Source organism: Pseudopipra pipra, unplaced genomic scaffold (assembly GCF_036250125.1).
Source record: "Pseudopipra pipra isolate bDixPip1 unplaced genomic scaffold, bDixPip1.hap1 HAP1_SCAFFOLD_490, whole genome shotgun sequence".
NCBI lineage: Eukaryota > Metazoa > Chordata > Aves > Passeriformes > Pipridae > Pseudopipra > Pseudopipra pipra.
The window spans coordinates 1-25,081 of record NW_026990973.1 but is presented as its reverse complement, the minus strand read 5'-3'; the positions used below and the strand labels follow the sequence as shown (position 1 = coordinate 25,081).

Below are 25,081 nucleotides of genomic sequence, written 5' to 3'. Positions count from 1 at the left end.
AACACGCACCAGACAAAGGACGAGACACAGACCGCAACTGCTCTGCCCGGCACACGTGAATCCCAAGAGAAAAAGCAAGTCCTTCCTTTCATGAGTCCAAATAACCTGGCACAGGATACCCCGTGCACCGGACTCATGTCAAAAATCCCTCCAGGCCAGGCACACACTTGCACCCACTCCCAACCCCTCTCTGGCTCTTTGCCCCGCACTTATCTTTCCGAGAGCCGGGGATGCCAAGCCATCTTGGATGCACAGGAGGGGCACCTGGGCTGCCTCAGGGGTTCCTGCCATCGTCACACTACTAGCAGTCAACTGCGAGAAAGAAAACCAGACTCCAGATCTGACTAGCGTGGCACGTGGCCCCAGCCCCCACGATCCCTCTACTCACTCTCAGCGAGGCAGGTCCTCGTGTCGCTGGCTCTCACCGGACTCGGACACTGCGGCTGTCATCTTCTGGGATACCTGAGTGAGCGAGAGACAAAATTAGAGGGCATCTCTAAAGCTGCAGTGGATCCCCGCTCCTCCTGCTGCCTCTCCAACTCACCTACAAGGCTCCTCTCTCTTCAGCTGCTCCCAAGACCGCCCCTGCAAATGAAATGGCCAAATGCTCAAACACTCAGTTCTCAAACATTTAGGGACTGCTCACAACCAAAGCCAAAAACCTCTAAACCCTACACACTCTTTGCTACTCTACCTAGCCGGGACTCTAGACCCCCCAGCAGGGCATCGCAAGACCATCCTGCTCACACACTGGACAGCCATCGGCTCCACTGTCTAAGGGAACTGACATCTCGATGACAGCCTCCGAGCCATATTCCATCGACCCACTGATCCACAGAGCAGGGCAGAGCAGCTCCAGGCTGACCCCAAGTGACACATCCCCTACCTGCGACCACACACACCACGTGACAAAAAAACACGCACCAGACAAAGGACAGGACACAGACCGCAACTGCTCTGCCCGGCACACGTGAATCCAAAGAGAAAAAGCAAGTCCTTCCTTTCATGACTCCAAATAACCTGGCACAGGATACCCCGTGCACCGGACTCATGTCAAAAATCCCTCCAGGCCAGGCACACACTTGCACCCACTCCCAACCCCTCTCTGGCTCTTTGCCCCACACTTATCTTTCCGAGAGCCGGGGACGCCAAGCCATCTTGGATGCACAGGAGGGGCACCTGGACTGCCTCAGGGGTTCCTGCCATCGTCACACTACTAGCAGTCAACTGCGAGAAAGAAAACCAGACTCCAGATCTGACTAGCGTGGCACGTGGCCCCAGCCCCCACCATCCCTCTACTCACTCTCAGCGAGGCAGGTCCTCGTGTCGCTGGCTCTCACCGGACTCGGACACTGCGGCTGTCATCTTCTGGGATACCTGAGTGAGCGAGAGACAAAATTAGAGGGCATCTCTAAAGCTGCAGTGGATCCCCGCTCCTCCTGCTGCCTCCCCAGCTCACCTACAAGGCTCCTCTCTCTTCAGCTGCTCCCAAGACCGCCCCTGCAAATGAAATTGGCCAAATGCTCAAACACTCAGTTCTCAAACATTTAGGGACTGCTCACAACCAAAGCCAAAAACCTCTAAACCCTACACACTCTTTGCTACTCTACCTAGCCAGGACTCTAGACTCCCCAGCAGGGCATCGCAAGACCATCCTGCTCACACACTGGACAGTCATCGGCTCCACTGTCTAAGGGAACTGACATCTTGATGTCAGACTCCGAGCCATATTCCATCTACCCACTGATCCACGGAGCAGGGCAGAGCAGCTCCAGGCTGACCCCAAGTGACACATCCCCTACCTGTGACCACACACACCACGTGACAAAAAAACACGCACCAGACAAAGGACGGGACACAGACCGCAACTGCTCTGCCCGGCACACGTGAATCCAAAGAGAAAAAGCAAGTCCTTCCTTTCATGAGTCCAAATAACCTGGCACAGGATACCCCGTGCACCGGACTCATGTCAAAAATCCCTCCAGGCCAGGCACACACTTGCACCCACTCCCAACCCCTCTCTGGCTCTTTGCCCCGCACTTATCTTTCCCAGAGCTGGGGATGCCAAGCCATCTTGGATGCACAGGAGGGGCACCTGGGCTGCCTCAGGGGTTCCTGCCATCGTCACACTACTAGCAGTCAACTGCGAGAAAGAAAACCAGACTCCAGATCTAACTAGCGTGGCACGTGGCCCCAACCCCCACCATCCCTCTACTCACTCTTAACGAGGCAGGTCCTCGTGTCGCTGGCTCTCACCGGACTCGGACACTGGGGCTGTCATCTTCAGGGATACCTGAGTGAGTGAGAGACAAAATTAAAGGGCATCTCTAAAGCTGCAGAGGATCCCCGCTCCTCCTGCTGCCTCCCCAACTCACCTACAAGGCTCCTCTCTCTTCAGCTGCTCCCAAGACCGCCCCTGCAAATGAAATGGGCAAATGCTCAAACACTCAGTTCTCAAACATTTAGGGACTGCTCACAACCAAAGCCAAAAACCTCTAAACCCTACACACTCTTTGCTACTCTACCTAGCCGGGACTCTAGACCCCCCAGCAGGGCATCGCAAGACCATCCTGCTCACAGACTGGACAGCCATCGGCTCCACTGTCTAAGGGAACTGACATCTCGATGACAGACTCCGAGCCATATTCCATCTACCCACTGATCCACGGAGCAGGGCAGAGCAGGTCCAGGCTGACCGCAAGTGACACATCCCCTACCTGTGACCACACACACCACGTGACAAAAAAACACGCACCAGACAAAGGACGGGACACAGACCGCAACTGCTCTGCCCGGTACACGTGAATCCCAAGAGAAAAAGCAAGTCCTTCCTTTCATGAGTCCAAATAACCTGGCACAGGATACCCCGTGCACCGGACTCATGTCAAAAATCCCTCCAGGCCAGGCACACACTTGCACCCACTCCCAACCCCTCTCTGGCTCTTTGCCCCGCACTTATCTTTCCCAGAGCCGGGGCCGCCAAGCCATCTTGGATGCACAGGAGGGGCACCTGGGCTGCCTCAGGGGTTCCTGCCATCGTCACACTACTAGCAGTCAACTGCGAGAAAGAAAACCAGACTCCAGATCTGACTAGCGTGGCACGTGGCCCCAGCCCCCACGATCCCTCTACTCACTCTCAGCGAGGCAGGTCCTCGTGTCGCTGGCTCTCACCGGACTCGGACACTGCGGCTGTCATCTTCTGGGATACCTGAGTGAGCGAGAGACAAAATTAGAGGGCATCTCTAAAGCTGCAGTGGATCCCCGCTCCTCCTGCTGCCTCCCCAGCTCACCTACAAGGCTCCTCTCTCTTCAGCTGCTCCCAAGACCGCCCCTGCAAATGAAATGGCCAAATGCTCAAACACTCAGCTCTCAAACATTTAGGGACTGCTCACAACCAAAGCCAAAAACCTCTAAACCCTACACAATCTTTGCTACTCTACCTAGCCAGGACTCTACACTCCCCAGCAGGGCATCGCAAGACCATCCTGCTCACAGACTGGACAGCCATCGGCTCCACTCTCTAAGGGAACTGACATCTTGATGTCAGACTCCCAGCCATATTCCATCTACCCACTGATCCACGGAGCAGGGCAGAGCAGCTCCAGGCTGACCCCAAGTGACACATCCCCTACCTGTGACCACACACACCACGTGACAAAAAAAACACGCACCAGACAAAGGACGAGACACAGACCGCAACTGCTCTGCCCGGCACACGTGAATCCCAAGAGAAAAAGCAAGTCCTTCCTTTCATGACTCCAAATAACCTGGCACAGGATACCCCGTGCACCGGACTCATGTCAAAAATCCCTCCAGGCCAGGCACACACTTGCACCCACTCCCAACCCCTCTCTGGCTCTTTGCCCCGCACTTATCTTTCCCAGAGCTGGGGATGCCAAGCCATCTTGGATGCACAGGAGGGGCACCTGGGCTGCCTCAGGGGTTCCTGCCATCGTCACACTACTAGCAGTCAACTGCGAGAAAGAAAACCAGACTCCAGATCTGACTAGCGTGGCACGTGGCCCCAGCCCCCACCATCCCTCTACTCACTCTTAACGAGGCAGGTCCTCGTGTCGCTGGCTCTCACCGGACTCGGACACTGGGGCTGTCATCTTCAGGGATACCTGAGTGAGTGAGAGACAAAATTAAAGGGCATCTCTAAAGCTGCAGTGGATCCCCGCTCCTCCTGCTGCCTCCCCAGCTCACCTACAAGGCTCCTCTCTCTTCAGCTGCTCCCAAGACCGCCCCTGCAAATGAAATGGCCAAATGCTCAAACACTCAGTTCTCAAACATTTAGGGACTGCTCACAACCAAAGCCAAAAACCTCTAAACCCTACACAATCTTTGCTACTCTACCTAGCCAGGACTCTACACTCCCCAGCAGGGCATCGCAAGACCATCCTGCTCACACACTGGACAGCCATCGGCTCCACTGTCTAAGGGAACTGACATCTTGATGTCAGACTCCCAGCCATATTCCATCTACCCACTGATCCACAGAGCAGGGCAGAGCAGCTCCAGGCTGACCCCAAGTGACACATCCCCTACCTGTGACCACACACACCACGTGACAAAAAAACACGCACCAGACAAAGGACGGGACACAGACCGCAACTGCTCTGCCCGGCACACGTGAATCCCAAGAGAAAAAGCAAGTCCTTCCTTTCATGACTCCAAATAACCTGGCACAGGATACCCCGTGCACCGGACTCATGTCAAAAATCCCTCCAGGCCAGGCACACACTTGCACCCCACTCCCAACCCCTCTCTGGCTCTTTGCCCCACACTTATCTTTCCCTAAGCCGGGGACGCCAAGCCATCTTGGATGCACAGGAGGGGCACCTGGGCTGCCTCAGGGGTTCCTGCCATCGTCACACTACTAGCAGTCAACTGCGAGAAAGAAAACCAGACTCCAGATCTGACTAGCGTGGCACGTGGCCCCAGCCCCCACGATCCCTCTACTCACTCTCAGCGAGGCAGGTCCTCGTGTCGCTGGCTCTCACCGGACTCGGACACTGCGGCTGTCATCTTCTGGGATACCTGAGTGAGCGAGAGACAAAATTAGAGGGCATCTCTAAAGCTGCAGTGGATCCCCGCTCCTCCTGCTGCCTCTCCAACTCACCTACAAGGCTCCTCTCTCTTCAGCTGCTCCCAAGACCGCCCCTGCAAATGAAATGGCCAAATGCTCAAACACTCAGTTCTCAAACATTTAGGGACTGCTCACAACCAAAGCCAAAAACCTCTAAACCCTACACACTCTTTGCTACTCTACCTAGCCGGGACTCTAGACCCCCCAGCAGGGCATCGCAAGACCATCCTGCTCACACACTGGACAGCCATCGGCTCCACTGTCTAAGGGAACTGACATCTCGATGACAGCCTCCGAGCCATATTCCATCGACCCACTGATCCACAGAGCAGGGCAGAGCAGCTCCAGGCTGACCCCAAGTGACACATCCCCTACCTGCGACCACACACACCACGTGACAAAAAAAACACGCACCAGACAAAGGACAGGACACAGACCGCAACTGCTCTGCCCCGGCACACGTGAATCCAAAGAGAAAAAGCAAGTCCTTCCTTACCCACACATCGTTTCTTCCACTGCTATGAGGGTCTGTGGTTTCACCTGAAAGCTTTCCCCCATAGCCTCCTGCCCAGCCAACAGCTTTGACAGCAGCTTTTTCAATCAACCTGTTTCGACTGAATGGTTTGAGAGTTCTCACAGGAGCAGTTTTACAGACAGAACTAGGGGGGCACCAGCACAATCCCCCAGTGGTGGATCAGTAGGCAGTACTATCTTGGTGCACATATCTGCAGAGAGCACATCTGTCTGTCTGTCTGTCTGTCGGAATACTTATTTTCCAGCTAAACTGTCGGCAGAACTGTAACTAAAGGGTGAAGGAAATTAATTTCTGATGCAGTTCATCTTTCTAATTTTAAACTAAGGAGAAATATTTTATATGGATTTAAATAAAACAAATGCATTGGTTTACCTACAAAAAACAGATTCTCAATATATTGTTCATATTAAAAGTTATAAAATAGCAACACACTCACCAATCTTGAACCGTTAATGGACACAATAAAATCAAAGAATGGCTCCAATCCAGCTCTATGCCCCGGTGAGTTTTCTTGTACCTAACAAAGTTAAATAAGAATTAATAAAAGTGTACCAATGTCGATTCATAGATTGAATGATATTTCTACTTTTGCCATGTGTAGTTCTAGAAGCTACCAATGTTTGTGTGGATGATTTAAAAATATTCAAATATAATCTTTAGACAAAAAAATCCCTCCCCCCAAAAAAAAGCATTAAAAAAAAGGAAGATTTCAAGAGAATTAGTAATTTATAAATTAAGGAATGACACAACAGTAGCCACTCCCTGGGAAAAGCACAGCTTAACAGCTGCAGCAGTTAAATTGTAGGTACTTGTTTCAATAAAGGAAATTATGGTCAAAGAACAAGCTTAATGAATTCTGAAAAAGTTGGTTAAAAAGCACTGTCTTTCCACAGAAGTACCAACACTGGACCTTGCTTTTTATCTTCTGCTTACTAAAGGAAACGGAGAATCACATCTGTGTAAGCGCGGGTTGTTATCTCATGATTAAACACGACCTGCTGACATTCTTGAGACACAGAAGGCATCTGTACAACCAGCGATTCATTAACATACCATCAAGTTTGCAAGAAAAGAGATAAGCAATTTTGCAGCCATGGCAGCTCAAATAGTTCAACCACTCCACTAAGACAAGGCTGAAGTATTGGATACACACTGCTCCCACAAGCTAAAAGCATGCTTTTAATTCCAGATAGAGTAACTGAGAGACATTATGCCAATGTCTTTTTCCTTATTACATGCATTGCTGACAAGGAAAAGTAACTCCAGTATGGCTGTCAGACTTTTCCTACAGCCTTTTTAGTAAAGACTATCTTTATTTGTAAGCTGATTCATTTTACCCCACTGGCTTTTTCTTTTATGTACTACAATCACCTTCAAAAAGATCTAAAAACTGTTACCCTTTACAGTGCATTTTCTTACATTACATGCTATTCCACCTGTCAGAATTGGTACAAATCTGCTTGTTTGTTCAATACCGGTCTGATTTTGGAGGAATTGAGTTTTCTAATATGAGTTATCTGGAACAAAATACTGAGTACTTGAGACCTTCCTGCTAAAGACAGGTTAAACAGTTTCATGAAAGGACAATTAAAAACCTCTGTTTTCCTATGGACATGCTCCATAATTGTAATCTCAGGCCTGCAGTTTCTCTTGTAATTAAGTCATTCAAAACATCCTCTCCTCTGATGTAGTTTTTTGAGTAGCAAATGTAGGATGAGCTTATGCTGTTTGTTGCTCTTCCCTCAGTTTAGAGAGGTGACATGAAAATACTCTAATAGCCTCTTGACATATAGGAACTTACATTCTGTGTTTTTAATGAGCCTGACATAAAGGCTTTATACCAAAATTAAATCAGCAGGTGGTTTCAGAACTTACTGGGAAAACAATTTTAAAGACACAACATGTCTTCTTAAACCTCGGCATTAAAATCAGTGAATCCAGCAAAGTGATACAATTATTCTCCTAACACATCAGATTTTTAGGACTGGATATATGTCATGGTCTTGAAATTACGAAAGGCCAGACTTCATCTTATTCAGAGATTTTCCTCCATTTCCAAATGAACTTCTTTAAAAAAAAAGAAAAACAACAACAAACCCACAACAAACCCCTGCGCTCTGACACAGTATCCCTCCCCTTGACCTCCAAGAGACTATATCCCAAACTCTGTGGACCAACAGTGGCCAGTATTCAATACAGGAACTTTCTGAAAGGAGACTGAGTATGTACAATAAATGAGAACTACGTACGTTCAGCATCCATCAATGTAAAACTGACTGACACCTGGGATATATAATTCACTTAGAATACAAAATCTATAGTCTGCCCCAAACTGACAAAGGGACTGAGAGAGTTTCCAAGGTATAAAAGATTGGTTGCAGAAAGTATGTTCAGATTAATGAACAGGTGTTCAGTCTTGAACACCTTCCCCCAAATCTATCATGATCCTGAACATCTCTGCATGGTTTGTTTCTAAGTGGGCATGTAAAAACCACCAGGAAGCTGAATCTAAAAGAAATCAAGCCCTTATAGTTGCATCAATCATACAGTGCACCTCAGAAGGAGGTAGCTGCATCCCTTCTGTCATCACATTTCCTCATGCTGCCATGCATAGGGTCAGTCACAAAAAGTCTCCTATTTCCCTGGCTCGTTGGGCCTTACTTCACTGACAGAAAAGCATGTTTATACCTGGCAGTCCCAGAAATGCAAACCAGAAATTCCAAGTCCACTCCACATGGAAAGTCTCCTCTCCTTAAAGAAGCGACATACTCAGCCCTGCACAACATCCACACCAACCCCATACAGTTTTTATGTCACACCACCTTATTTTCAGTCAGCTACCTGCACAATTCATTACCATCACACAGTGCCAAACACACAACACAGCTCTCTGCTCCAAGCTCTGTGGCCATGGTTCTCTTCCAGGAGCTACAGCAATAAAGGATAACCAGGGACCTTAGAAAACATAAGGGCACAAAAATCTTATTATTCATGGAAATAATAAAGATTCCATGTACACATCCATAAACTCTGTGCCTCCTGAGCAATCTGGTTTTCTGCAGCTTTTCTATGTGCCAAGTAGGTATTTAGTAACTTGCCTTTGTAATTGAGTAATTGCTGAGAAATAATCAAGTAATACCATTTACAACAGATCCGCTGCAGGCACGATACCATTCACGGCAGTTTGGGACGCCTAATTCTCTCAAAGCCAGCTGTTACTTCAGACAAGTTACAGACCCCTGTGGGTAAATGCCATAACTGTCTAACAGTAGAGACAAAGAGTGGCACAGACAACATGGAGATACTGTGGAGCTGCACCACCACAGCTTTTTAAGAGCAAATGAAGAAAATCTCTATCAAAATGCTGAATATCAGTAGCCAGAAAAGGGCCTCATATAGTGCTTCAGGAATTCAGCTTCTCACCAAGAGGACAGCTGGGCTTCTGAGTACATGGATTACACACTGATTTCACTTTTAATTCACTGTCAAGAATTAAACAGGAAAAAGGTTTCAAGGTCAATACACTAATTTTACTCTGCATTACCGAAAAGACTTGTTTTTGTAAATACATGAAGCTTCTCTTTGCTGAACACTGTTCCCAACACTATCACTCCATGCCTACACAGTACATATTGTACATTACAATTATAAGAACTCTGCTCAGCAGCACAGTGGTCACAAATTCAAGCCCCAAACAAACAGGGCAACCATAAATGGAATTAGGAACCAAAACCCTGATTTTCAGAGACAGATGAAGGCTCTCATCACTCCTGAAAGTCAGATAACTTATACTAGTTTCCATTTAAACTTTCAGAAGCTTAACTTCAAGCACAAAATACACAAATTCCAAGAAGCAGAAGCTCTGGAGTTTTCTTTTTTTCCCACATAAGAAACACTTCCTAGTATTTACTTTATTAGCAAAGAAATACTGAAAGGATTTTTTTCTAGTTCTTCCACCCACTCTATAATTGGCAGTAAAATTTCATTATATATCATGTATAAGCAATTCCTGTTAGATCTGACAGAATCCATTTTATTTCCATCCACTATTTTAACACATTACACTTTGTAACTGTACTGAATTTCTTGATGAAACACCCAGTTTTCAAGAGAAAAAGCTTCACAAGTTTTTTGGTAAGAAAACAGCTTCCCTACATGTAGCATAACTTTTTATTTTAGCACAGAGAATTTAACTCAAGCTTTTAAAAAGTGAACCTCCCTTAAAAAAAAAGTCATCACTTCATGCAATATGTGTGTATCACTATCACAACAACTGAAGCACTAAAGTAAGAGTTAGAAATCTAAACATTGGGCACTGCTGTTTGGTGTCTTTTAGGGGGAACACCACAATATACAGTAGCATACAGATCTCCCACAGGTAAAAATTCTTACATAGAATCATTTAGGTTGGAAAAGACCTTTAAGATCATCAAGTCCAACGACTAACCCAGCACTGCCAAGTTCACCATTAAACCATAATCCCAAGTGCCACATCGACATGTTTTTTAAACACTTTCAGGGAGGCTGATTAAGCCATTTCTGTGTACAGCCTATTCCAATGCCTGATCACACTTTCGATGAAGAAGTTTTACTGAAATCCTCTTGTTCTGTCACTTGTTACTTGGCAGAAAAGGCCGACCCCCACCTAGCTACAACCTCCTTTCAAGGAGTTGTAAAGAGAGGTAAGATCTCCCTTGAACCTCCTTTTCTCCAGACTAAACAACCCCAGGTCCCTCAGCCACTCCTCACAGGACTTGTGCTCCAGAGCTTCTCTGGATATGCTCCAGCACCTCCATGTCCTTCCTGAATTGAGGGGTACAGAACTGGGCACAGCACTCGAGGTGCAGCATCACCAGCACTGAGTACAGGGGCACAATCACTGCCCTGGTCCTGTTGGCCACACTACTGCTGGTGCAGGCCAGGATGCCGTTGGCCTCCTTGGCCATCTGGGCACAGGCTGGCTCATGTTCACCCAACTCTCAACCAGCATCCCAGGTCCTTTTCTGCCGGGCAGCTTTCCAGTCCTCTGCCCCCAGCCATGGGGTTGTTGTGACACCATCTATTACCTGAAGAAACTGTCAGGTCATTACAATAGCCTGGGCAAACTACAGCAGTTTCACATTGCTGAACAAGAAAATTATTCAAAGGTTTTGTTCGTTGTGTTTTGAAGAGCAGAAACAAATGCATACTGAGCAACACACAGAGTCAGGCAGTTGTTCTAATGAGCCATACATCTTATGTCAAAGGAAACTTATGGAGGAGAGGAAACAATGGAGAAAATTCCTACAGGTCAGTAGCAGTGCATGCTACCAGCCTAGCAGGCACCAATTAAAAGAAAGACTTATAACCACATTACATGAATCAATAAATGGAATTATAACAGCAAAAGCACACATGATGAATAAAAATTCCAAAAATTCCAAAGAATTGTTTCAAATGACTAATTCCTAGGTCCACCTATGAAGAGACTTGGGCAAGGAAATGGTAACTTTCTCTCCCTCTTAAAAAAAAGAAAAAAAAGAAAGAGAAAAGAAAAGAAAGAGAAAAGAAAAGAAAAGAAAAGAAAAGAAAAGAAAAGAAAAGAAAAGAAAAGAAAAGAAAAGAAAAGAAAAGAAAAGAAAAGAAAAGAAAAGAAAAGAAAAGAAAAGAAAAGAAAAGAAAAGAAAAGAAAAGAAAAGAAAAGAAAAGAAAAGGAGAAAAAGCTACATTTCAATGTCTAGAACCCCAAGAGTGCAGCCCAGAGCAACTTCTGCTATCAAGTGTGCACATGATGAAATCACTTTCCCTCAACAGTGCTTCAGTCCTAGAATGCTCCTATTTCCTGTTACAACTGCACTGGTGATAAAGCTCACAGTGAAAGTAATATTGAACTGAATACCAGCAGCCAAAAAGAATTAAGTAATCTGCAAATATTACATCAGAAATTAACGACGGTATGGTTCACTTGCTGCATATATTTCTGCTCCTGTTTAAAGTGAGCAGAGGATGAGACTTTCTACCAGTTTTGTAGGGAGGCAGCACGTGCAGTCTAAAAGTCTCACTGTAAAAAACGTGTAGCTCACAACAGTCTCAGTTTGCTCATCACTGGTAACTTGTACTTGGCTCCTACAGCTACTGAACAATGTTAACTCTTTGTTTCATGGCCATTCAACACTTCTTTTTCATTTATCTGCCTTACCAAACCAAATTCTTCCCATAATTGAAAAGATTTCCTGACATTTCTCTAATTTTCCAACAAGTAATGAAATCTTTAAAACAACCACTATATATTATTTACAGAAGTTTGGCATTATCAAAGAAATCTGATCTTATTCAAGTTAGACTTGGAGAACTGAAAGACTATGGCTCTTTTCCTTTTACCATTCTCATTTCTCTCATTAAAGTACTTAGCTCAGAAAGAAAACATAATTGAGAATAAGTAGAACACACCAGCAGCATTGCTCAACCCCAAGTTCTACCAAAGGTCAGTCCCTGCAGACAAAGCACTTGTGCAGAACTCCTCCAACAGTGCAAGCTGGACGCTGGCTGTAACAAACTTACTACAGAACACCAACTGGAAAATTAGACTTGGAAACTACATTCACCTATGCCACATGCATTGCAAGATAAACATTCCAAATTATAACTGTTAGGCTGGGATCATGATGCAATTTATGGTGCCTGTCCACAGAAAAAGCATAATCATTCATTATTGCAGCATCTGAAAATACCAGTAAGAAGACAAGGCAGTGAAAAACAGAGACATCAGTCTGTTTGAGACAGCAGGCAGGTCCTTTTCTGCATTTAATGTAAATATGGATGTCCTGTTGGAAATCAACTTCTTTACTGAGCATCTATCAATTACATTTACAAAGACTGGCAACCAAACACTGCTACTTTGGGTCACAGTAAAAACATTACAACAGAAAGGTGCTTAAATGAAAACAAAAGGCTCCAGCTCCAAGCAAGACTGTGAGAAAAAAAAAAAGAGATTCTACTTCATAAAAGAGTTGTATCTCAATTTATTAAGATGCTTTAATCAAACAGTATGAACTGCTAAGTCTGATGTAACTGATATTCTAACTGCAGAGTACCTACTGGTTTTACAAGTCTAAAAAGTAAACAGTTAATGAAATTTACGCTGTAATATGCTAAAAAAGAAAACAAGTCTGCCTGCAGAATGGTTTTTCTGGGGGAAAAAGAGAAGACAAAGTGGACTGTCATATATTAGCAACACTGGATTGTTATGCATCAGTAATACTAAAAGGGAGAAACAAAGTCCACCATGACTTTAGTCTATATGCAAATTTTAACAGAATGTTTGGATTTGATCAGAACATCAGTATTTGCTTCTCAGAAGCAGAGAGCTGATCTGAAAGGGTCCGATGCCAACAAACACACCAGCCCACACGGTGTCTGCAGTGAGCACACATCTCCAGCTACAGAAGTAGAAGCACTGTGCTATGGGCAAGGTGAGTGACCCCAGCAAAGTTCCTGTACCCCAGTGCCTCAGATTCCACCACACGCCCTGGGTACCATCCCTCTCATTGAACGTGAAACAAATACTAAAGAAAGGGTTTCCAAAAGGCTGCTCTCAAAACCTTTAATGCAGTCCAACAAAACAGGTTTTTTTCCACACAAAACCAAAGTTTTGTGGCCGCAGCGTGAACAAAATCAACATAACTATGAAAAATCACGCCCTCATTAGGGATGCAGCCCTTATGGAGGCCGCCTGTCATGTGAACCCCTTGACCCGGCACCCCGGAACTCCTGCGGGAGAGCAGCACTACAGTCCAGCCCAGTCCACGGCGGAGCGATGAAGACAATCCTGACGTGTTCCCCCGGGCGCAGCCAGACTCGGGCGGGCCGGGGTGCGAGAAGCGTTTGCCGGAGCAGAGGCCGCCTCGGCCTTCAGGGCTGCCCAGACCCAGCATCGCCTCCCGCGCTCCGGCCTGGGCACACACCGAGGCGCAGCCCGGAGGCACCGCTTGGCCCGGGGAATTACTTATCCTGGACCAATTCCTCCTCCAGACTTCTCACACACGGGAGCGGCAGCGCGGGCCCGGCTCACCCCACCGCTGCCGCCGCGAGCCGCGGGGCCGAGCGGGGAGCGCCTCCGGGAGCCGAGCGGGGCGTCCCGCGGCAGGACAGGCCCCGCGCCGCCCTTACCCGCAGGACGTGGTAGCCCTCGGTGCCGCCGCCGGGGATGTCGATGCTCTGCGAGGCGCCCATGGCCGGGCCGCGCCGCTGCCGCTCCGCGCCCGTCGGGACGTGGCACCGCGGCCGCTCCGCCCCGCGCGGGCGGGGCCCTACGGCGGCCGCGAGCGGACACGGCCCGCGCGCGCCTTCCTGGCGCCGTGTCGCCCCCTGGCGGCCCGGGGCGGCGGTGCCGGGCGCGGGGCGGGGGCGCCCCGAGGGAACAGCGGCTGTTTGTGGGAGCCGAGTGTATCTGTGGGAGCCGAGTGTGTCTGTGGGAGCCGAGTGTATCTGTAGGAGCCGAGTGTATCTGTGGGAGCCGAGTGTGTCTGTGGGAGCCCGAGTGTATCTGTGGGAGCCGAGTGTATCTGCGGGAGCCGAGTGTACCTGTGGGAGCCGAGTGTACCTGTGGGAGCCGAGTGTGTCTGTGGGAGCCGAGTGTGTCTGTGGGAGCCGAGTGTGTCTGTGGGAGCCGAGTGTGTCTGTGGGAGCCGAATGTGTCTGTAGGAGCCGAGTGTGTCAGCGGGGGCACAGCACATAAAGGGGGCAGGTCGTGCCTCGTGCTGAGTTCCCTGCTCCCACAGCTTTTCCGGAGCTCCGGGCGATATGGGGCCGCTCCTGGAGTGCCTGACACCGAGCGGTGGTGGGGCTGAAGCGAAAGGATCAGTGCCCTGGTACAGAGCGTGTCGGGCGGGGAATGCTGCCCGGGGGAGGAATTTTGGACTAATCCGCTCCAGGGCACGCATCGCCCCGCAAACTGCAACAAGATAACGGGGCAGGTTCTCGCTGCCGATGGCGGGGTGTGTGTGGTGACACGCAGCGGGCACAGACATGCCCGTGTCGGGACAGCCGCTGGCTGCGGGAATGCGCCCCGCGTCCAGCACAAAATCCAGCACTGAGCCAACATGATGGTGCAGTTGGAGGAGGCGGACGGTGGGTTGTCCGGGAGCGCTGTGGATCTAAGGTTCAGACAATCTCTTTCCCTCCGAGAGTGTCCCTTGTGACTGGAAGGCTTTTACGCAGCCTGCCCTTGCACACCGCTGCGTCCGAGTTTCTATCCCACATAGCTGCAGAGGGGTGACCTCTTTAAGCAATGCTGCTGTCACTGGTCTTCAGAAATGCAGAAACAGCATTTATTAGTGAACTGGAACACAATGTTAAAGATCGTCAATTGAGCACGGAAAGAATATTCAAATTAGCATAATTCACTTCTTTGTATTATCTGTATATCTCTGTATTATCAAAGTGCTTTACTGCTTAATAATAAAAGCCTCTGTACACTGTGCTTGAGATTTACCCCAGTACTGTCTGCAGAGATGACCAATGCCCTTTCCACCCTTGGCCACCTCGTTGTGCTCAGGTGTTTCCACTGGAGCAGACAGACAGTGTTTCTCCAGGCACTCTCATCAGGCATGGCCAGTTCTGGACTCTGCACACCGGTTCAGGTGTGTTTATCTCCCTACGCAGTGCCTCTCCTCATCATTGCAAGAAGAAATCAACTCTAGGATTCCCAGAGGCTGCAATGCGAAGGAAGAAGGCAAAGTGAATAATACATAAATAGACTATATCTTTCAAGGATTTTTGTGTTCTTAATACAGTATGAGAAATCTGTTACAGTGAGCTGATAAGTTAAAAACTATACCAGCTTAAGCAAATCTCATGCTTCCATGCACATGCCATTTAGATTCAGGAGGAAAATTCCATCCATGTTCCTTTCTTTCTTGCTAGTAGAGGTTTATATATACAACTGTGTTTCCTAAAGGTGGTAGTGGGGAAACAAGGCAACAGAGATTTTGCAGCTCTATGAGTCTGCTCAGACATTAGGCCCTCTGAGACCCAGTCAAGTACCACTGCACCAGTAGTCAGTTTGTCTTATTCTCACGGCACCAAAGAAATTTTTTTCCCCATTCCTCATGAGATCTGTAGAAGCTTCATGCCTGCATGTGGTGAGCTTAGAAATGGGCAGCCATGTTTTGTTCTTCCAACCAGCCACCAAGAAAAAAATTATCACAGGTAAAACCAGGAAAACCACTGAAGTCAACCCTTCAGAGAAATCTGAACCTGGCCCCTCACTGGAGACATAAACTCCATACATCACTTCGAGACCTGAAATTCTTTTTCTTAGGAACTTCTGCTTTACCACAGCATCTCAGCTTTTCATCAAAATGCTGTCACCCTTTTTGGGCTGGTTCCACCTCAGCAAAGAAAGATGTTCTCTGCAGATGTCCATCAATTCCCATTAAGGGCTGAACTAAAACACCATATTTATTTGAAGAAGTATCTTTGAACTTGGTCCAATGTTCTGTGGCAAAAGACTACTCTGTAAAACAAAAAAAGAGAAACTTTAGAACCCTCGTAGGTGAAAAAGAAAAAACTTACCTGGGAAATAGGGAACAAGATTGCCTGAAAGTATCACATAAGACCTAATGACAAGAAACCCCATTTGCAGAAATCAACTAACAAATATTACCTACCTGTTCTTTTCTGTGTGTATCTCAGCAGCTGCATTTCAAAAGTAATTAAAGTTAATGAGCTGTGCTTTGTGGTAGAATCATGAAAACTTAATTGGTATAATTAGTTGTGAGATAGCAAGTGCATCTTCCTGGCTAACAACATGTCATCATTTGATAAAGAATAATAATGAATTTAATAAATAAATCAGGGCCCTTCTAATATGTTAATAAAATAATGAAGTGGAAGGCACACATGTGCAAATGATGAATTATTAGTTTGGAGACTGCACACAGTTCTCTAAGTAAGATGGATGGGGAAGTGGCCGTCTTGAAACTGTCAGCTACGGCTGCTGGCTAAAATCCATTTTGCCATAGATGAAGCAGCCACTCTGACCTTTGCAGAGAACGCAGTGTAAACGCTTCCAGCAGGAGCCAGCATCCCTTCTGCAGAGCAGGATATGCAGTGGATGAACAAAAGCAGCTACGCTTTCTTTTCCCCTCCCTAAACCCTTCTGGATTATTGGTGCTGGGCAAACAGGAACGAAAATGGACAGAGAAACCCAGGCATGTGCAGCAGGAAGGGAGCTGCTGAAATACAGTGTACAAATCAGCCTATTTGACCCAAATCATTTAGAGGCTAAGACAGGCAGAAAATCATGATTTATTGCAGAGGCAGTCTTAAGCTCAAACATAAACACACACACCAGAACAAAAGCTTCTGAGACATTATTAAGAATCAGTAAATAGAATAATTTTAATTAATGGGTGCCTTTAAAATTAAATTAAGTGAATATTGCCAGAGTTATGGGAAGGCCTGCAGTAATAAAAGTGACTGTTCCAGTAAGCAAACACTGAAGGAAGGATATAGTTTTAGGCAGAAATAGAACAGCAGTGTCCAGTGACAGAAGAAGGTGGGTCATAAGATAGCTCTTAGTTGTAACATCTTTTATTCCCTAATCAATGTATGACCTCATTCATCCCTGCTATTAATGTATTGTCCAAGATGAGGAATTGCAGGTCAGAATACCTGCTTGTTGACTTTGGTCCCAGCAAAGCAGGACTGGGTGGAAGGAGCCATAAGGAGTCTGATATATGTCTAAGTTCAACTCATATGTTAACAGTGCCCAAGGAGATTTTTATCTCCTTTGCAAGCACACAGGGAACAAACTACAGCTATTTGGAAGGAATCCACCTGGCTGTGCACACACAATACTTAGAACTTCATATTAAAAGAAGGCATAAAACACAGACCCTTCAGCTCTACAAAAAACCAGGTAGCTCTAGCTCGCATAAATGGCTGGTAAAAGCTTGCTAACACAGAGAAGCCATACACCCATCCATTAGGCTGCAGGAGTACTCACATTTACTTCCCACAGTCTTAGTTTAGGAGCAGTAGGTACTTTGGAACTGAGGGTATCTAAGAAAAAGTAAGTAAGGTGGCAATGGTCAGCATGTGTGCAAATGTGAGAAGTGTGAGACTGAACCCGTTCTTGACCTGCTGCTGGGAACAGCTGGGAAAAAATCAGACCCTGTCTGAATGTAAAGAAAAATTAACAGTGAAGCATTTTGAATGGAAGCCAAGCATTAGTGAGCCTCAGACCAAACAAGTGCCTGAAACTCGGCAGGCTGTGATTAAATACTACAGTCTGATGCTCTAAAAGTTAATTAAATATGGGAGTAATGTGGGGCTTTTGTAAAGCTGGTTTTATGGCCATTAGTTGTTATGCAGTTAAACAGGGAATGAAGTGCAAGGGAGGAAGGCACTAGCTGGTCAAGTTGCTCTCAGGCAGGGTTTTCCCAGTGAATGCTGCAGGGCTGGTCCTCCCCGGTGCTCCACAAGGCACAAAAAGACTATGCCAAACTCAGAAAGCTTAGTCATGACTGCTTGACACTTTTTTAATCACTATAAGTATCCATCAATTTTCATTGCATTATTGTTGGTTTACACTAATGCTCAAGGAAAGGGCAGGAGTTTCAGTGAGACAATTAGGAGTGACTTGTACTCAGCCAGGAAAGAGCAGGAGCACACAAGCCTTCAGCTGAAAACTCTAACTTGGTACTATTGTGACACACAGCAATTTCCTTCTGTGATGGGAGGGAAGGGCCCCAATGTCAGCAGGATCAGACCTAGCACACTGCACCTCTATAAGGGGAATGCTCAAGTGGCAGATAGCTGGCAGAATTGCTTTCTGCTTTTCCCCCAGAGCTCCCAGCATGGGCATGTATTAGAGCTGTAGTCAGTGTGGTCATGCTCTGGTTATTATCAGGAACAGTTCCTCTGGCTGCTGTAATTTGCACCAAGGACTGCAGATGCCATCAACAGATCAGAGAATTGTAAAGGTAATCTACAATCTTCTTCCCCAAGTGGGTTGAGACCAGAATCAAGGCTGTTGTTTCAGAAACCAGAAACTCGGTAAAACTAATTTGTGGAGGTTCTATTAATAGGACACAGGAAATTAACTAAAGCCTTCATTAGTTTAATTCGTAAAAGTGATTGACTTGGCTGTAATACAGTTAAACTCTGCCTGTCTTCCCAAAGCTGGTGAAGACCCAGTAGCTCTGAATTAGACTCTGGTAAGTAGTTTTCACACAAATCTGGAAGGGGCATAGCTTTGACAATTAAAGATATTATAGCCATAAGTTTCTGACAGAATGGCCTTTTTATACAATTAATACTTGCTACAGGGGTTTCTTCTGAGACTCTAAGATTGAATGAAAACTCTAAGACTGATTAAACTCCAAAATAGTCACCTTCTGCTTCTATAAAACTTAGAAAATGTGTGCCTGAATACTGGAATGGGCTCAGTAAAATCAATGTCCTCACTTCTCTGCCTCTAAAAGTTGTTACTTTAAACTTGCAATTCTTACTCTAGCTTGTTGTCCCATATTATACAGCCATCAGACCCCAAATTCTGGCCTGAAGCATAGTGTTAAGAATTTTTACAGAGTGTATGACTAAGAACAGGCACAACAGAGGAGAATAACCTTTAAATACATATATTCACAGTAAAAGATGCATTGGTGAATGGTTGAGAGAAGGCACAGAGTTTATGACAAATGTCAGAATGTTTCAAAGATTCACTTGATTACTAACTAGGAAATGACACAATGTATGTGAAATAACAGAGAATAGGTTTCCTTCACCGCTGAAAAAGAAAAGAAGCCTCTTTAAACTATATTGAGCTGAAAACAGGGTTCATTATAGAAACACAGATAGAATCATGATTATGGAATCAATTGCACAGACAAGGTTCTGGCAACCCAATTTAGGAATTAGAATGTGAGTATTTAGGAGGCTTAATAGGCCTGCTACTTTTCAGCTGTAGACAGCAGCTGGCTTTGGGAGTACTGCAGCTAGGGATGCTGCAGAAGAAGGGTTCATGATGGAAGATTAATTAAGTAATTTCCAACCAATTCATTATATGATACTTACATGCATTGTCAGTCATTTTTGACCAAAATGATTAGCCTAAAATCTGGAGTTTTAGAAACTGCTTATACTAAGAGACTTTGTTGATAGTTAAGGATTTGCTGCTGCATTGCTTTTTATTTACTATGAATGTGTTAAATCCTGTTTTCTTAAACATAATAAATCAAATGAGAAAATTTTTTGCTCACAGAATCCATTCTGAAGTGTCTTGGGTGTTCAGTACTTTGTACAGTGATATGTACGATTTCAGTTTTAGTTCTATAAAGTGCCTTACATTCTTTTATCTTAAATTATAGAAGTCAGCTCTACGCTTTACTTCATCTAGAGCTTTTCTAAAGTCCTTTATCTAAAGATCAGACTGAAACATAAATGACAGATGTTGGTACACATAAACAAAACAAAACAAAAAACCTACTTCTGAGTTTCCCAACTCAGATTTTATGGTTTAAGATAAAGGAGGGGTAAGATAGAGAAGCAAATGTACACCTTGACTGTATTATCAGTCAGATTCTGATGAAGGATGTTTAGAGCAGCTGTTGATGAAGACTCTCCTGGAAGAAAGCAGTACAGGAGAAAGGCTTACACTAAAAAAAAAACGTATTTAAAAATGGGTCATATATTAAATCCTCTAGTGTCCCACCCTGAACAGTGCCCCATTTATCAAACCTGCCACAAAGGTCCTTCTTGGCAGAAAAGTCCAGAACTTTTCTATAGGCCTTTCAGAGTTATTGCAAACATGCTGAACATTAAGAAGAGAAATTACACTTGTCTTTGAAGACTCGACCAGACAGAAATGCCAAATATAATTCTTGAGTATCAGGGATAAAATAAGCCCCTATGAGAGTTTCATCCCCAATATTTGATTTTATAGCTTTGGCCTTCATAGATTTGGCTGTCAGAGTACAGGAGCAGTTCTAAAAGCCATAAGAAACAGAAACTGCCTATGTGCCAAGGCTCAGTCACCAGAGAGTTGCCTCTCCCAGATGCCCTGTCATTCTCTTCTGTATCCCTAAACACAGAACAGTGACCTTCTGAAACCAGACAGTCTATAAATGCTGTTGTGTGCTACAGGTGTGCTATTACGGGGCCCCTACTACTTTGTCTCACCTGTGACAGGTGAATAGGGTGAGAGAAGAAGAAATACTAAGGTCCTAGAGAAAGAAGGAATAAACCAAGTATTATCATGGAAAATTTGAGATAAACAGACTCTGGATTAGGGATGATCTGACCCCATAGGCTACACACGTTGTTCACAATACTCCTCTTCCCTGCCCACAGAGCTTCAGCTCTCTGACAGCCCTCCTAAGTGCGTTCATTAGTCACAGAAGGGGACATTCCTCCATCTTCTGGATAGCTACAAACTAAGCACCATTAGCCTCTTTCCAGCTATGCTTGAAACACTACATTGCTAGCTCAGAGAAAGCAATCTGCTTTAGCCTCAGGAAAGGATCTTTTTAGTCTTTGTTATATTTTTGAATTGTTTTCATCCTGACATGTTCTATGAAAGCTTCCACAGTTATGCATTTCTTAAGCTACTCTTAATCCTCCCTTCAGAAAAAAAACCAAAAAAGCCCCAAGAAAACCAACATTCAACTTCTCCTTTATCTTTTCTTGCCCTGAGAAGTCTTTCGTGATTTATTTTCTTCTGCCTCAATAGCTGATAACTTCTTTTCCTTCAAGCCTCAAGGAGAAGGATTCTGTCTTCTACAACAAGGAAATGTAATTTTTGAGCTTTTTCCTTATTTATCACATGCCTATGACAGCAGGATGCCTCTGCTGGGACCTTGTGAACATTATTTATTTTGAGATTAGATTTGGAAGTTTGAATACAATAAAACAAACTGGTAACATAATATATGCCCTGGGAGTGGCAATCCTCAAATAATCACCTTAAAATCCTAGTAAGAATGCTACTGGATAGCATTATTCTGTAGGTGGAGTTCTTTAAAGCCAGATGACCTTTCTCTTAATTATCTGTTGCTGGAACGAGCAAATAAAATTAAGAAGAGAGGGAAAGCCTGGAATATAATCAGATCCTGTGAGCGTAGCCATATAGAAGCATCAACCCAAAGCAGCACCCTACCTTTCTCTCAAAAAATTGGAATTTCTGTCCTCTCATGTGTACTAAGGAGAGCAGATTGAAGCTGGAGCTTAGGTCACTCCTTCCTTTGCTGGCAGAGTGCTCTTGGCAACATTTCCAAAGAGGAAATGCTACAGGACTTCCGGGGTCAATTAGCAAAACCAATGAGTTTTAGAAAAAGTGCCAGAAGTCACTTCCACAGCTACCTAGATTTGTTAAACTAAGTTAAGGAATAGATTATGACAAGAATCAACCGTGCCTGGACAGGCACCTATTTGATGTGGTTTCTGTTTCACTGCAGGCAGGTGGAGCTCTTCCTGCTTTCTGCAGCAGCTGAGGATGTCACCCATGTGTTGAGCTTAAGAATCAAATGAGCAGTTTGTCATCTGAAATCACCGCACTGAAAGCCAAACGACACAGAACAACTGTGCTGTTCTGTGCTGCCGACAAGAATGATTCAATGGTCCTGGCTAGCGCCACCTGATTGGGTGCATTTCTCAGCAAGCACGAAGTATGGGAAACAGGAGCTGGAGAGCTCCACTGGGATGTGCTGGAATATGTTTTATTTATTTTGAGATGAGATTTGCAGATGTCAATGCAGTTGACACAACTGGTCATACAGTACCAGCTGGAAAGACCCAGCCAGTTTCTGAAGCTGACCCTTATTCCTGCTGGCACTGACTCCTCTTCTTGCCGTTCTGGGTACATCACTATTAGAGCCAAGGGGTTTGAGTCCTGCGAGGACCAGAGTACCTCTTTGAATGCATGGACCAGCTCTATGCTATAATACACTGTGAAGAGTGTGGTGTTATTCACAACAGTGACTGAACCTTGACCATTAGAGGGCTTCCTTTCTCCTGACTCATAGGGGTAATGTTTTGCCCTGTGTTAGAGAGAACTGATGCACAAACCATTAAGTAGGACTTCCAAAGATGTTTCTGGAAGATTCTTAATTTGTTTTCAGGGACAGACATTACCTACCAAGTGTATTTCTTTGAGTGTCTTCTTTTGATATGCTGTCAGACTCAGTGAACTATGGGAAGTTCCATGTGGCTTTTAGCTCTCAGCATAAACTTGGATGTTGTCCTAAGCCCAGGCACTGCTGGAACAGGGATTTGGGCTAAGAAGCTGTTAAGAAAGATGCAGCAAAGCAATATCAAGGGTAGAAAGAGTTAAATGGCTGAAGAAAATTGAGAACAGACGATCATTTGAGATTTTTACTATTTAAGTCAGCATGAAGGGGAAAAATTACAGTCACTATAAAGAGTCTAACAAACAGAAGCACAGAGGAAATTGCTGCAGCCAAGAAACAAGCAGGGGAAAGGCAGTTCACCCACTGGTTTTGATGGAAGCCACAGAACTGCTTAGAAAAGGAACATAAGAGTACTGCAAGAGCCAGAAATTGCAGGCTAAGTCCCAGATCCAGCAGGAACTGAACGAGGCACAGGCTCACAGTCACAGGCCTTGGAGCAATTCTCAGTTCCAAGTCTCGATGTGAGCTCTGTCCTCACCCAGACACCTGTGTGCACAGTTTTCCTTCCTTGGCCTTCCCTCCAACTGCCTTCTCTCCAGCTACTGCTTCTCTTCAGTGACTACTGAAAACTCAGTGGGAAACACAAAATCTACTAACTGGGCCTGTATGCAAGATTTAGAGTTGTATTTTTTCACACCAAAATATCAGAGGTAGTGGGTCTATTTCCATTATAAGTCTTCATTTTGTGCAAGGCCATTTTGTCTGTTAAAATATAAAATGTAAGATTTGTAGGGGTTTTCTAGCTCGTTTCAGTTTAACCTTGGTTTTCCTCATTGCACCCTCCCTGGTAAAACTGGCTACTACCTTTTGCTCAGCCTATTCACAGGGACTTAGCTGGGAAAATGTGATCTGGAAAGTAGCGATTTCAAAGTCTGATCGGTGCAAAAGGCAGCCAGAGTGCAAAGTTTCACAGACATCTTTGAACAGTGACTCTTATTTGTTACAGTTGCTTCTTTTTATTTTTTTAATGCACCACTCATTGACTTTGTCATAATGAGAAACAGATATCAGGGAGCTTTTAAAATAATTACTGCAATATGGATAACAGTTTAGAAAATCACATTCAGTTAAAAAAAAGCCCCCAAAAAACCCAAACCAAAACACAGCTTAGTTTCTAGTTCCCTTAAAAACTTATGATTGCAAATTGTTTAGTGCAAAATGTTAGTAAAGCTGCTGAAACAGATGCAAACCCAATAACTTTTAAAACAGCAACACAATTTTAAAAGAGTGCCTTGGAGTCAATACCAGTCATTCATGAAGAAGTCCAAGTACATCAGCCACAGATGACCACATCTCCCTACCTCTTTAATATTTTCTGTTCCTAGAGAAACCCATGACTCAGTTTAAAAGTTTTCTAATGGCTAACACCCATCAAAAATATTAAGGTGGTTGCAGGGAATGATTTTACTTCTCCATTGTAAATACACAAGTCACCTGTGAGATATTTCTGGCATGTTTAGTATTATATTTGTTAAGGCCAAATAAATATAAAAAAATGAATAGATCTAAATCTTGAAATTTGACTCTTCTAATGTCTGGGAAAGAGATGAAAATATTTCATTTTGTCTCCTCTCTTTTTGTCTCTGTTTGTTGGTTGGGGTTTTTTTGTTTGTTGTTGTTGTGCTGGTTTTTGTAGGTCTCTAGATTTTAAGGTAGTTTAGATTTTACTATTTCAATTTTCCTAGCCAGGTCTTCCTCCTAACCCCAAGTGGAATAATCTATTCCCAATTCCAGGTATGTGCTAAGGCTTCACCATCACATATAGAAGGAAAATAGAAGACATCAGATACCAGGTTCATTCTCATTCTTCATCCTTAGAGATATTCCAAAGTGATCTGAACATGGTCCTGGGCATCCTGCTCTGGGTGGCCCCATTGGAGTAGGGCTTGGACAAGATAACCAATGTATTCACAGAGGAAGTACAGTGCCCACCATTCTTATACCATTAGTGCAGCTGTACCACAGCAGCAAGATTTGGTATGTTGAAGTTTTGAGGTGTTCAGCCATGAAATATGAACCTGAAATTGTAGCTGGAAACCCAGACGCATATTGACAAAAGGGATGCAGAGCATCTCCTGTGGTCACCCTGACCTTATTCTTGCCCAGAGTGCTCTATTTCTTCTACTATAGTCCCATTTCTTTTAAAACCAGGGCAGTACACCTGGTTCTTCTTCATTAAGTTTTGCCTTAATTTTCTTTGTGTAATTGCACTAAAATTCAGTAGCATAACACCAGGGTGAAGCAACTTTTTTTTCTTTTTTTTATGTCAGGTTCTAAACTACTTCC

The 25,081-nt window shown here is 45.0% G+C and overlaps 2 long non-coding RNA genes across 2 annotated transcripts; both read right to left on the bottom strand.

Annotated features, from left to right (window-relative positions):
* Positions 1-6,060: 6,060 nt before the first annotated feature.
* Positions 6,061-13,925, bottom strand: LOC135408510 (uncharacterized). The gene is made up of 2 exons (XR_010427654.1): positions 13,773-13,925; positions 6,061-6,141 (listed from the first exon to the last, which is right to left on the bottom strand). It is a non-coding gene; the product is annotated as an uncharacterized LOC135408510 (long non-coding RNA).
* A 980-nt stretch (positions 13,926-14,905) lies between these two features.
* LOC135408509 (uncharacterized) lies at positions 14,906-25,075 on the bottom strand. The gene is made up of 2 exons (XR_010427653.1): positions 22,744-25,075; positions 14,906-16,119 (listed from the first exon to the last, which is right to left on the bottom strand). It is a non-coding gene; the product is annotated as an uncharacterized LOC135408509 (long non-coding RNA).
* Between the last annotated feature and the right edge of the window lie 6 nt (positions 25,076-25,081).